The sequence below is a fragment of the Physella acuta genome, unplaced genomic scaffold (assembly GCF_028476545.2).
Source record: "Physella acuta isolate Inbredline_101_S28 unplaced genomic scaffold, ASM2847654v3 ptg000587l, whole genome shotgun sequence".
NCBI classification, from domain to species: Eukaryota; Metazoa; Mollusca; class Gastropoda; family Physidae; genus Physella; species Physella acuta.
The window spans coordinates 86,678-100,409 of record NW_026732106.1 but is presented as its reverse complement, the minus strand read 5'-3'; the positions used below and the strand labels follow the sequence as shown (position 1 = coordinate 100,409).

At 36.3% G+C, this 13,732-nt stretch overlaps 1 protein-coding gene across 2 annotated transcripts in view; it reads right to left on the bottom strand.

Moving 5' to 3' along the window:
- Positions 1 to 13,732, bottom strand: part of LOC131947167 (uncharacterized) — a 33,814-nt gene that overhangs the window by 19,334 nt on the left and 748 nt on the right. The window contains exon 1 of one of the 2 annotated variants that reach the window (XM_059308292.1): positions 1,706 to 1,923. The exons of the other annotated variant lie outside the window; for it this stretch is intronic. The gene's annotated coding sequence lies outside the window, so the exon portion shown is untranslated. Of the gene's footprint in view, positions 1 to 1,705; positions 1,924 to 13,732 lie in introns of those variants that run through there. 2 annotated transcript variants of the gene reach the window in all.

Genomic DNA, 13,732 nt, shown 5'->3' with positions numbered 1-13,732 from the left:
TCGAAACAAGACGAAGTTGCGAGACAAGTAAGATTTTATATAATTGTTATATAGAGAATGATGGATGGATAAAATATACGTGCATTAACATAAAAAAATGGTGATTAAGTTTTAGGAGCATAACCTGATATCCTCTACATAAAAAAATTGTATTATTATTTTTCTGATTATTATCTCCTCGGGTAAACAAGAAAAACAAGATCTCTATACCCGGTGGTTCTAACGCTGTTACTCCAGGTTCCACTTGTTGACTAGCTAGAGACCCGACAGAGTTATCAAAGCTCCAGTGCCACATAATGTATGGACATAAATCTGACGCTGGGTTTAAGCATATAATTCAATGTTTACACTGAGATCCACCCAGGAACATTTATTTTAGTTCCAAGACCTACACCCCAACACCCAGAAGATAACGGCCCACCGCTTTCTATGATTAACACAGGTGAGCTATTCAGAGATGACCGGCTATTTACAGGGCGTCAGCGCTGATAAATTTAAGTCTAGTCTGGGCTGTTTGGCTTGTTTGTTCTCATAGGCCTGAGACATAGATCAACTCGGCTTGATAAGAACATTTGACACTAGTAGGTAGAAGAGTTCCCTGTGTCTTTATGATGACAGTGAAGGTAGGTGGGGGGGGGGGGGGGGGGTGATGACATTATAGGTTTAAAGAGTTGGTCAAATGTTGAACAAGACTTTGAGGTGAAGTGAGCAGAGGCGTAGCTAGGGAACGGGGGAGGGGGCGACCGCCCTATGCCCGACCTTTAGGTGGGCGACAAAAGGAGTAGGAAGAAACTAGAACATTCTGAGCTGCATTACTGATTTAACTGTTTTCTGTACACACTTATAATTATATAATTATTTTAAAAATTATGTCCATGTTTAAAAATTGTATTACTAATCATATGACGTAGCTCCCTGGTCGTGACTGACATTGTGACCTCACCCGCAGACGCCCACACCCAAAATTCGTTAATGGAAAACTAACGACAGGCGACTCCAAGCTTCACTCGATCGAATCAAGGTGGTCACGCTCAGCTGACCAGGAATTTCAAGATAAAACGGAAATCCACTAGAGTATCATTGAGAGTTCATAAGATTACACAGATGTTGTGTGATGTACTGATTACATCATTGCGTTAAAAAGTGCTAACCTCTACTAACACAGATTTACAACAACAAAGTGCTCGATTATCGGTCGGTTATCATTCTGTATAAAAATCCAGTTACCAATTAATTTTAAAACAATTAATTAACTTTTACTGTAAAGTTGTTTTTTTTTATTTAGAGTACGCTAAATTTTAATACTAAAATATAAATATGACAATGGCCAATACTATACGTATATATATATATATATATATATATATATATATATATATATATATATATATATATATATATATACACACACACACATATATATATATATATATATATATATATATATATATATATATATATATATATATATATGTGTGTGTGTGTGGTTATACATATACAACTATATATATAGGCCTATAAATACCCCTTAAAATATATATGTGTGTGGTTATATATATATATATATATATATATATATATATATATATATATATATATATATATATATATATATAAATATATATATATATGTGTGTGTGTGTGCGTGCGTGCGTGCGTGCGTATGTGTGTGTGTGTACACGATTGGTTAATTATCAACACTTACCGATCCCCATCCCGTCACCAGCAGATATAAATATAAATATCTTTTCCCTAGGTTAACACACTTGCCAAATACAGCTAGCGTATGATGATAAAGTCCTAGCCCAGTCCTACAGACTGGCGCCTGATTTTTACACCCTCTGCACAATAAGTATAACAAGGCCTAGTAACATACATCTCACCATTGAAGACACACGTGAAAATATTACCTACTACCTGGGTCTACCTTTTGACAGATACCGCTGATGGCCTTGTCATACAAGTAACTTTGGTTTCCCGTCTACACGGAAACCCGTTATACAGAAACACCTTTCTAATAACCGACACGCGAGCGAGGAAAAACGTGTGGATAATAAGGTGGAGTTTGTTTCGGTATCTTCCTGAACTTCGGTACTAGTTTTTTTATATTTTTATAAAGAAATAGGACCGGAATTTTGAAGGAAAAAAATATTGCTGATAGCTAGGCCAAAATTAATTAGCGCTTTGTGCAATTACAAGTACAGCAGTACACGATAAATGTGTACATAGACGTCTTTAATTGTGCATGTAGCGAGAGAATAGGAGGGAGCACAATACTTGACATACGCATAAAGGTGGACAACGTTATGCTATACGCACAGACGAGCTTAACGTCATGTGACACGCACATTTGAAGAATGTTATGACCTACGCACATTTGTAGAACGTTATGACCTACGCACATTTGTAGAACGTTATGACCTACGCACATTTGTAGAATGTTATGACCTACGCACATTTGTAGAATGTTATGACCTACGCACATTTGTAGAATGTTATGACCTACGCACAATTGTAGAATGTTATGACCTACGCATTGTGGTCGACGCCGACAAACATGGTCAGATATTTGAGACACATACTTATGTTCAACAATCTTCAAGCCACTCCCATATGTAAACAATCTTTCGGAACAATTGTTTAGGAAGGATATTGGAAAGTACATTTACACAGTACAGGTTTGCACGACATACTTATATGTGTACAACTACGCGTGACACAAATACAATGGTGTAGAAGTCATTCAACAGCTACACCTTTAAATTGCCTGCTATCTTCACATTCACTTAAACAGGTTACACGTCTGAGATGTTTTTGCTATAATATTAATATTCACTAGGTTAGCTGCCCCACCCCCTTTGCTATATGACGTACTTGATCGAGTTTTGATTCCCCCTATAGAACTTTTACTTTTACTGGTACCCTTTTTGTTTAGCTGGTACTCAAGTTCAAGGACAGTTTGTTTCAAACGTCATTTCTTTTTGAGCGACATTGCGTTGCCTTCAATCTAGGTGGAGCGAAAAGTGGGAGGATTCCGGACCGCTGGTTGTAAAATAAATCATCAAGAGCATACCAGAACACACATGAATCTTTTATTTACAATTATTTATAATTAATTAATTATAAATATTTTGATTTTGATTTGTGTACTTTACACGAAGAAATTATTCAAATAATTATTGGGCAAATATACAGAAGGTCTGATTTCAATGTTTGTGATTCATTTTTTGAGAGATTGAGACTGCGGCAAAGCAGAGAAAGAAAGAAACGGGAAATAAATGGGGTTACCCTGAGATTCTCTTCTGTTCATTGTTCAAATGTGTAGCCTATTATAACTTTAACGCAGAATTTACATTTTAGTTGTTTTGTTTTGTTAAATATTAACTGGATCTCTTTCCCTGGGTTTCGCATCTCTCGCAGATTGGGATCAGGTTCAGTTCAAGTTCAATGTACCGTGTATTCCCTTTGTAAGTCGGAGAAACTAGTGTGATGTATAGGCGTTTACGTAAGGGTAGACACAGGACTCAGAGGCGTAGCGAGGGGGGGGGGGGCGGGGTGCGGACCGCACCGGGTGACACCATTTAGGGGAGTGACACCAAGGCAAAAAATAGCAAAATATATAGAGAAAAACTTGAGGGGGTGCAAATCGAAAGTTTCTCCCTGGGAAGGGTTGCTACGCCTCTGGATGGTGACACCATTAAGTGCCGCACCGGGTGACACCCGACCTTGCTACGCCACTGACAGGACTGTCCGCGTGTGTTGGGTTGGCCCAAACCGTTTGGGTTGGCGAACAACGCTCGTCTTTTTCTGTCAAAAAAACTTCTAGAAATAATTAAAATTTAACTTTTAGAACTTTTGTTGATAGAATCAAGACGCCAGACGCGTTTGTAACGCACACGGACGGCTGTGTTTGCTGAGCGAGTTGTTGCAAATATAAGGCGTTTTTCGAGAAATTTTTGTTTTGTTTCGTTCACAGAAGAATTTTTTAAAAACTTTGAACATAAAAATTAGGAAAATCGTTGCTAAATATGTGTTTTAAAAGCTTTTTATTAAAACTTATATAATTTATAAAATATAGCAATGATGTCGTACACAAAAATAAAGATTTTTGAAAAAGTTAGTTTTTTTAAAAACTCTCTCAAAAATAGAGGTGTTGAGAAAATGACAAGTATGGCACATGCCAAGGGCGCCCTCCAGAGAAGAAACAAAAGCAACCCTTATATTTTATTTTGGGCATTTCGAGGCACAGGGTGTGAATATTTCACCTGAGGCGACTCCAGTCAAAATGTTGGCTCCCTGTGTTTGCTTGTTTTTTATTTTTGACACGACCTTTAGGCAGTGTAAACAATTGTAATGTAAGATTATTTTTATACTTGTTAAAAATCACGATTCAATATTAGTCAAACAAAATGGGTAGTAGGAAATTGAATTGCAATACGTTTTCTTTATACTTAACGATTATATATATATATATATATATATATATATATATATATATATATATATATATATATATATATATATATATATATATATATATATATATATACATTGCATTTCAATACATTCTCTTTGCATTTAAAGATTATATATATATATATATATATATATATATATATATATATATATATATATATATATATATATATATATATATCAAGAGGGTCTTAAAATCTGAAACCACAGTTTAGTTTTCACTCCATGATTAGTTAATTTGAACTACACACGAACTTTATTGATACAGCACCACCCTCAATCCCCCTTCCCCCTCTTGTGCACTCAGTTGTCTATATCCATTTTGAATATCCATTGATATTACTTCATGCCTGGCTAGACATGTTTGAGCTATTATAAAAGGTCGCACGCTGTTTCAAATCATAACCTTTGAATACTAGCCTTGTAATTATTCTCTTAACTGTTTGTCGAAAATAACACATCCCGCATGTATTTCTACACACCCAAACATACGCACACCTATATACATATATATACTAATATATATATTATATATATACATGTGTACATATATATATATATATATATATATATATATATATATATATATATATATATATATATATATATATATATATATATATATATATATATATATATATATATATATATATGTGTGTGTGTGTGTGTGTGTGTGTGTGTGTGTGTATATATATATATATATATATATATATATATATATATATATATATATATAACTTCGAGTAGCGAGAGGGAAAGAGAAATAACCATAAAACGACATGCGTGTAAAGATATTTAACAATCCTAAAAACATATAAAACAAGTGGGGCCGAGTATTAAAAAATTGTTTTTTGAGTGTCAGGCTTCAACGAGTCTTTAAATACGGTGTAAATCTTTAGGCTGCTGCTGCTCTTTTCGTCCTCGTCCTCCCCCACTCCGCCCCACCCCTCCACCACGAACTTCCCCCCCCCCCCCCCCCCCCCCCACCTGTTCTATTCTACGAACTTGTTTAAATTTGTCAATAGAACTTACCGTGTCAACACAGAATGTAGAGTGTAGACTGCCAGCACTAGCATACAGCCCGACGTAAAAACACTGTACGGAAAACACTTGAGTAATCCGATCGATTTTTAATGTCTTTGTTTTCGGGTTGTTTACCGTAAATGTTCGCTGGTTTAATAACCTAGAACCACCGAGGATTAAACGAAATGGTTGATTCTAGGATTATTTTCATAGCTTTTAGTTGTATCGTGAAAACCGTTTCAAAGAGTTATGCACAGTATCCAGTTCATTTTAATTGAATTTTCTGAGATTGGAGACAACTCTTGCATGAATGTTGAAGAAAAGGTCGAGTGGTTTTAGTTGATAGTACAGAGTCCACAAATGTTTGTAGAGCAGCATTTAGTGAAATAGTGTGGGCAAGAAGCAGAGAATGTGTGTGGCAATTATCAGAGAATGTGTGTGGTCAAGCATAAGAGAATGTGTGTGGGCAAGAATCAGAGAATGTGTGTGGCAGTTATCAAAGAATGTGTGTGGTCAAGAATAAGAGAATGTGTGTGGGCAAGAATCAGAGAATGTGTGTGGGCAAAAATCAGAGAATGTGTGTGGTCAAGAATAAGAGAATGTGTGTGGGCAAGAATCAGAGAATGTGTGTGGTCAAGAATAAGAGAATGTGTGTGGGCAAGAATCAGAGAACGTGTGTGGTCAAGAATAAGAGAATGTGTGTGGTCAAGAATAAGAGAATGTGTGTGGGCAAGAATCAGAGAATGTGTGTGGGCAAGAATCAGAGAATGTGTGTGGGCAATATCAGAGAATGTGTGTGGGCAAGAATCAGAGAATGTGTGTGGTCAAGAATAAGAGAACGTGTGTGGGCAAGAATAAGAGAATGTGTGTGGGCAAGAATCAGAGAATGTGTGTGGTCAAGAATAAGAGAATGTGTGTGGGCAATATCAGAGAATGTGTGTGGGCAAGAATCAGAGAATGTGTGTGGGCAAGAATCAGAGAATGTGTGTGGCAGTTATCAAAGAATGTGTGTGGTCAAGAATAAGAGACCGTGTGTGGGCAAGAATAAGAGAACGTGTGTGGTCAAGAATAAGAGAATGTGTGTGGGCAAGAATCAGAGAATGTGTGTGGTCAAGAATAAGAGAATGTGTGTGGGCAAGAATCAGAGAACGTGTGTGGTCAAGAATAAGAGAATGTGTGTGGTCAAGAATAAGAGAATGTGTGTGGGCAATATCAGAGAATGTGTGTGGTCAAGAATAAGAGAATGTGTGTGGGCAATATCAGAGAATGTGTGTGGGCAAGAATCAGAGAATGTGTGTGGTCAAGAATAAGAGAACGTGTGTGGGCAAGAATAAGAGAATGTGTGTGGGCAAGAATCAGAGAATGTGTGTGGTCAAGAATAAGAGAATGTGTGTGGGCAATATCAGAGAATGTGTGTGGGCAAGAATCAGAGAATGTGTGTGGGCAAGAATCAGAGAACGTGTGTGGTCAAGAATAAGAGAAAGTGTGTGGGCAAGAATCAGAGAATGTGTGTGGTCAAGAATCGGAGAATGTGTGTGGTTAAGATTCAGAAATCGAGTGTATTTCTGACAACCAGGAAACTCAGAGAAATGAGTAGGCATACTGTCAGTGAAAGTTTGTAACCAAAAGTCGGGGAAAGAATGTTACAAATAGCCGGGGCAGAGAATTAGTGTGGCCAATAATCAAAGAAACTGTATGACCAATAGGGAATTACGGCCAACATCAACATACGTGTTGCCACTAGTCACAAAAATATTTCCAAAACTAATGCGAAAAACATTGGAGCACTAGACCCAGCATGTACTTACTTTCACGACCTTCAGGCATCTGTTGAAAGAAGGCTTGAAAACTTGAAATGTAAGAAAATGTCAGACTTACGGCGCTGTCTAGTGTGTTAAACTCCGTTAATGTAGTCAATATTTCACGTTTAAACGACAAAAATATACAATGGGAATCTGTGGCACAACAGATCAGTGGCATCACAGTACAGTCCTTAGTAACTGCAACTTTAGTTTTTACAAGTAGTAATTAACAACACAAGTCGGTTCACACGAATATGGAGATCTCACATTTTTAGAGAGAACGTTCAGTGAAACTAGAACTTTAATGTCCAGTATAGCCAGTTGAAACCTGAGTTCAACTGTCCAGTGATTTACTAATGTCCAACACGGAAGTTGTAGCCACAGCCTTTGTCCCTCACCAACACAGACAACTGACCAATGTATAACTGTCTCATCTTTTGTAAGCCTACATAAACAAAGAACACCTTTTTACATTGGGGTTTTTTTTCATACTGTACTGAAAAGTATCTTTTACTAAAAGATCTATTTTTATGTTTTAGAATTTGTATGTCTCGGAATAAGAATCGCATTGCCTTAGAAAGCTGATAGAATCTTCAAGTATGGAAAGTATGAAATGTTTGTCATGCAAAAGGGGAGACAATTTATTGTTAAAAATATTATCGGCAACAAAGACATGTATGTCATTCACCAGTGGTTTAAAATTACCATTATTATGATATAGCCATATGTTTTTTTACGTGTATTAAAATATAAACACGCCAACTCCGGACAAAATGGGACAAATTCAGCAGTGAATACATGTGATATAATTACTGGCGTGTCTGGTAGGTTTAGCTGTCTGACATTTGACGAGCCGCCTACGTCATCAAGCCTGCATCGAAATCCGATAAAAACTAGAAATACCGTGCAGTACTGATTTCTTAAGAGTTATTTTTATGTCAACCCCCCCTCCCCCCTCCCGCACTACCCAAAATCTATTCGCTATAGCATTCTGAAGCAGCAAAAGATTGTCAAGACTTCCTGGATAATTTTTTACGCAATAACCATAACTCCATTCGCCATATTGGGACATGTATCAGCAAGTCTTTGTTGACGTGACGTTTTGGTTAGGGATATCATCTAAAGAGGAAGAGGTTATCAGTCAGGGGAGATAATAGAAACAGTTTCTGCAGGGTGCACTTTTACATTGCTCTTGAGCAAATATCAACTTTATATATAGCTAATCGTATTGTCAGTGCTTACAGTAGTTGGGGCGTTTGTTTTTAAAAGAATATTGTTGTCACCCTCGGTTTTTAAATATGTTCTAAGCTCAGATGCCTGTAGAAAATGTGTACATAATTTGATTATATTATTAGCAAAAAGACGTATAATTGCTGCATTTTGGGTAATACTACTCTTTGTATTTTGAAATCTCTAAGCAATGCCTAGAAACAAATAGCTGCCATGTTGTTTTTTTTTACCAATAGGAATCATGTTCACATGGCTCGAAATTTTATATCTCTCCCTGGCTAACGAGATTTGAATTTTGAGAGGCCGAGACTAACAAGGTAAAATGTAAGCTACTAGCCCTAGCTACTGTGAGGTTATCAATTTTGGTGGACCTATCAGTAAGGGGAAATAACCATTATATTTGAGAGTTATTTCCCTTGACAGTAAAGATTTTTGAGACTCGTCTATGAGGTATTTTTAGACGTCGCACTCAATGCTATTTAAGCTCTGGTGACATCGATGTGTCGTGCGTACACAGATTATAAAGACAGCCTGTCATGATACGGTTGAGACACGAATTATGCTGAGTAATAGGATTTTAAAGAAAAGAGGCAAGGGGGAAAGTATTACATGATATATTATACAGCTCGCTAGACATGAAAATACAGTAGGCTGATGTTTTAGAAGCAACCAAGTTTTATATAATTTAAGAGAACGTAACCGAATATATTACGGAACAGTGGCTTAGGCAAGGTAGTTGGGGGGGGGGGGGGTTATAACCCCTCCCATGGACTCACACCCTTATATATATATATATATATATATATATATATATATATATATATATATATATATATATATATATATATATATATATATATATATATATATATATATATATATATATATATATATATATATATATTTATGATTTTATACATATGGAAAAATATTTGAACCCCTCCCAAGACCAATTCCTGGCTATGCCACTGTTACGGAATATAAATAAGTCCAGATTGTGTAATAAAAAGAAGATGATTGTAAAAAAGGTAAGGGAAACGTAAAAGGAAATAAAGATTAACATCTAACTGTGTCAGGCTAGCTAGGACTAATGCAACAACTTAGAAAAGACTTCACATCTAAATTCAATATATGTATATATATATATATATATATATATATATATATATATATATATTACATAATCTAACTCTTCTTATAAAACAATATAAATATAATATATTCAGCTGCGGCAATAAACGTCACACTTGTATAGTGTGTTATCTATAAGAGCTTGTTCTGGACGATGTTTTATTATCAGTGACAACTTCAAAGAGATATTGGACCTGACATCGTCACATATCGTGCTTTAGCGTAACTCGGCTCGTATTTACACTATCTGTGTCCCTGCTCCCGTCTCTACTTGCCGTCCACGTGAGAATACAATAGGTGAATTTTTTTTTATTAAACGGACGTTAAAACATCTTGGCTATATTTGGTTAGTAAATAAAGATTTATATAAAGGTATGCGCTCTGAGGCTTGTGCATTATAGTTACTTAGGAGGTTAAATCTGTCCAAGGACAGAGAGATGGCGACGTCGTCTGATATATATATATATATATATATATATATATATATATATATATATATATATATATATATATATATATATGTGGGTGTGGGTGTGCGTATATGTGTGTGTGAGTGTATGTATGTATGTGTGTGTATGTATATTACCTCCCCAGGCCAAGACTGCTGTAAAAAATGGTAGCCATATATATCTCTTATCATTATAACACAATAATTCCTTTACAGCACTGAGGTGAGCTTTATTTTGCATATTAGAATATATTTTTATAGCTACTTGTTTTAAATAACAATATGGGTAAACTTGCGGTTGCTGAACCGACCTTTTATAGTGTCAAATATAAGCCCACATATCAACAAATTTGATAACCTTGTCATGATTGGGTTTTTTATTTAGAACTCTTTCCGTTTTTGACAACGAGAACTTCCCTGGCATATTGTTTCTATACTTCCTTTTTCTTGTAGTTGACGATACTTAAACATAAATGTGTTTAAAGAATAAAAATAAAGAAGAATAACAACAAAAAAACAAATCATAGCTCGAGTTTCAGATCAATATAAATAAAAACTATCAAAGTAATTTAATCTTTCATTTTCTTATTTTAATTGCTTCGTATTTTAAAAACATCAATCACATTTTGTTTTCTGTGCATTACCATCGCACTGCACACCCACACATCTGTCCTACACACACACACACACACACACACTCCTTACACAACACACGCGTAAACATCTCATATTTCACCTCTTTCCCAGATTCCCTTTACACATGTCTCATCAAGACACACAAACATGTACCCACTTTCTACCACAACCCACACATCCCTTACACACAATTCCACAAGTTTGTCGATCTCTAAAACCAAAGCCCCCCCCCCCCCCCCCTTCCTTCCCTATTCACCCAAGTAACTTACGTTTGTAAAGATCTGCAGCAATAACTACAAGGACAGACTACAACCTACATTTATAGACTAAAATGTGTGAGTTAACTGGCGTAGGAGTAACCTACAACCTACATTGGTTGACGCAAATTATATAAATTAACTGAAGTGGGTCTTACCTACAAATAAATTAAAATCTACATTGGTAGACGGAAGATCTATAAATTAACTGGTGTAAACGCTAACTACAACTACATTGATGGAAACAAGATCTCTACATAAACTGGAGTAAGGAAAACTTACAGCATACACTCATCTATAAATGAATTGAAGTAGATGCAACCTACAACCCACACACCCCACACTGGAAGAACTAAGATCTACTAATGAACTAAAGTAGATGCAACCTACAACCTACAACCCACACACCCCACACTAGGAGAACTAAGATCTACTAATGAACTAAAGTAGATGCAACCTACAACCTACAACCCACACACCCCACACTAGGAGAACTAAGATCTACTAATGAACTAAAGTAGATGCAACCTACAACCTACAACCCACACACCCCACACTAGGAGAACTAAGATCTACTAATGAACTAAAGTAGATGCAACCTACAACCTACAACCCACACACCCCACACTAGGAGAACTAAGATCTACTAATGAACTAAAGTAGATGCAACCTACAACCTACAACCCACACACCCCACACTGGAAGAACTAAGATCTACTAATGAACTAAAGTAGATGCAACCTACAACCTACAACCCACACTGGAAGAACTAAGATCTACTAATGAACTAAAGTAGATGCAACCTACAACCTACAACCCACACACCCCACACTGGAAGAACTAAGATCTACTAATGAACTAAAGTAGATGCAACCTACAACCTACAACCCACACTGGAAGAACTAAGATCTACTAATGAACCTTATAGGTGCAGTTCGTTCATTCAACCATAAAGCCAGTCTCGTAAAATATACACATTTAAAACGTTCACAGTGAACATTTCTATTGCCACGGCTTCGGCTATTCATGGTTTTATGTGCAAGTTGACCCATAACCTTTTTAAAGCTAGATTGCACTGGATAATATCCAATGTGTGGGAGGTGTGGATGAAAGTATTTAACGATTAAGTGCGAAATTGATAGCTTGCAAAATAAAACTGAAACATTCATTCATCAGAGTATTTAAAAGCGGTAATGATAAGCTTATTATCTTTAACAATAGTACAGATTATCTTCTTGGTAAAATTGCAGTAAAAGTATTCTTAAAATAAATAGTATTGAAAGTAATCCATTATTCAGTTTAACTAGTAGTAGTGGTATCCTTTTCCCCCCAAATCTACTTTACTCCTTTATTAGGTTACGGTTGAACAAACATTTAACACATTGAAATCAATAGATATCTATTTTCCTGATAATAGGGAACAGTGTTTCTCCCCCCCCCCCCCCCCCATCCCCGAACGAAATGGAATTTATATAGAAAATATATACTTTTAACAGTGTCCACCGCCCCACCCCCTCCTCCCGGAAATTTTAGTCCGCTCCCCCAAAAATTTCAAGTGCCCCCCCCCCCCTCTTCCCCCCCCCCCCCCCCCCCCCCCCCCCCCGGAGAAAAAAAGTCTGGAAGGAACACTGAACATTGTTGGCTATTTGTCAATAAGAAACTTTTATAAACTTTTATAAAAGAGGAGCGGGCAGATAAAAATAAAAAGTTGTAAGTATGATACAACTGATCAACTGATGGATAAATGAAACAATGTAGTTTTCATAGCAATGGTTCTATAATTATAAATACCTTGGTGATCTTGGTGATAAAATAATAAGTGTTCGGGTGATTAAAGAAAAAAATGTTTGTACTGAAGGCTTTGAATATCTGCATCAGACGATCCGTATTTTCATTTTACAGTCAACCTTAAAAAACACATTAAAATTCTAAAATAAGCACCGACAGCTCGACTATAGTCCATATACTGCGTCCATATATAACGAGTGTATGTACATATCGTTACAATTTAAGTAACAGGGAAGTGGGGGGTATTCAAAATTTGACGTCATCACAAATGCGGTTTAAATGCAATTTTTTAAAAAAAAGCAATAAAATTAATCTCTAAGATAATATAACACGGAGCTTTTAAAAAACTTTTTAATTCCTGAAACTCAACCAGGATGTGAACTTTATTACTTAATGAGGAGATAATTGATACAAGACAGTGGGGCGTCTTTGTAAGAATGGTATATGTGGGGTGTGTGAGATTGGGTGATTGTGTGTGTGTATGTGTGTGTGCTTGTGCTTGCCTATGTGCGGGCGTGAATGTGCGTGGGAATAAATGTGTGTGTGCTTTAAAACCCAGGCAAAGGCACTATAATGTATCTCAGCAACCTAAAGGCCATCTGATGTGTTCTTTGCCAAAGTCATGTGATAACTAAATCACGAAGATGTAAATATTAAAAGGATGACCAAGTGGGAATTTTTTTTTAAAAAACGTGATTTAAAAAAGAAAAAAACCCATCAAGAATCAATATTTGTCAACATAATTTTTTAGATTAGCATATCCATAAAAAGGCGTAGTTAGGGGACGGCGGGTGGGGCGCCGACCTTAGAGGGGCGCCGAACGGAGTAGAAAAGATTTATTTTTTTAAAGCTCATTTTGAGCTACATAACTAAATCATGCACAGAGTTTCTTCCAGGCCCCCCCCCCCCCCCCCCGAACGAAATGAAATGTATATAGTTTA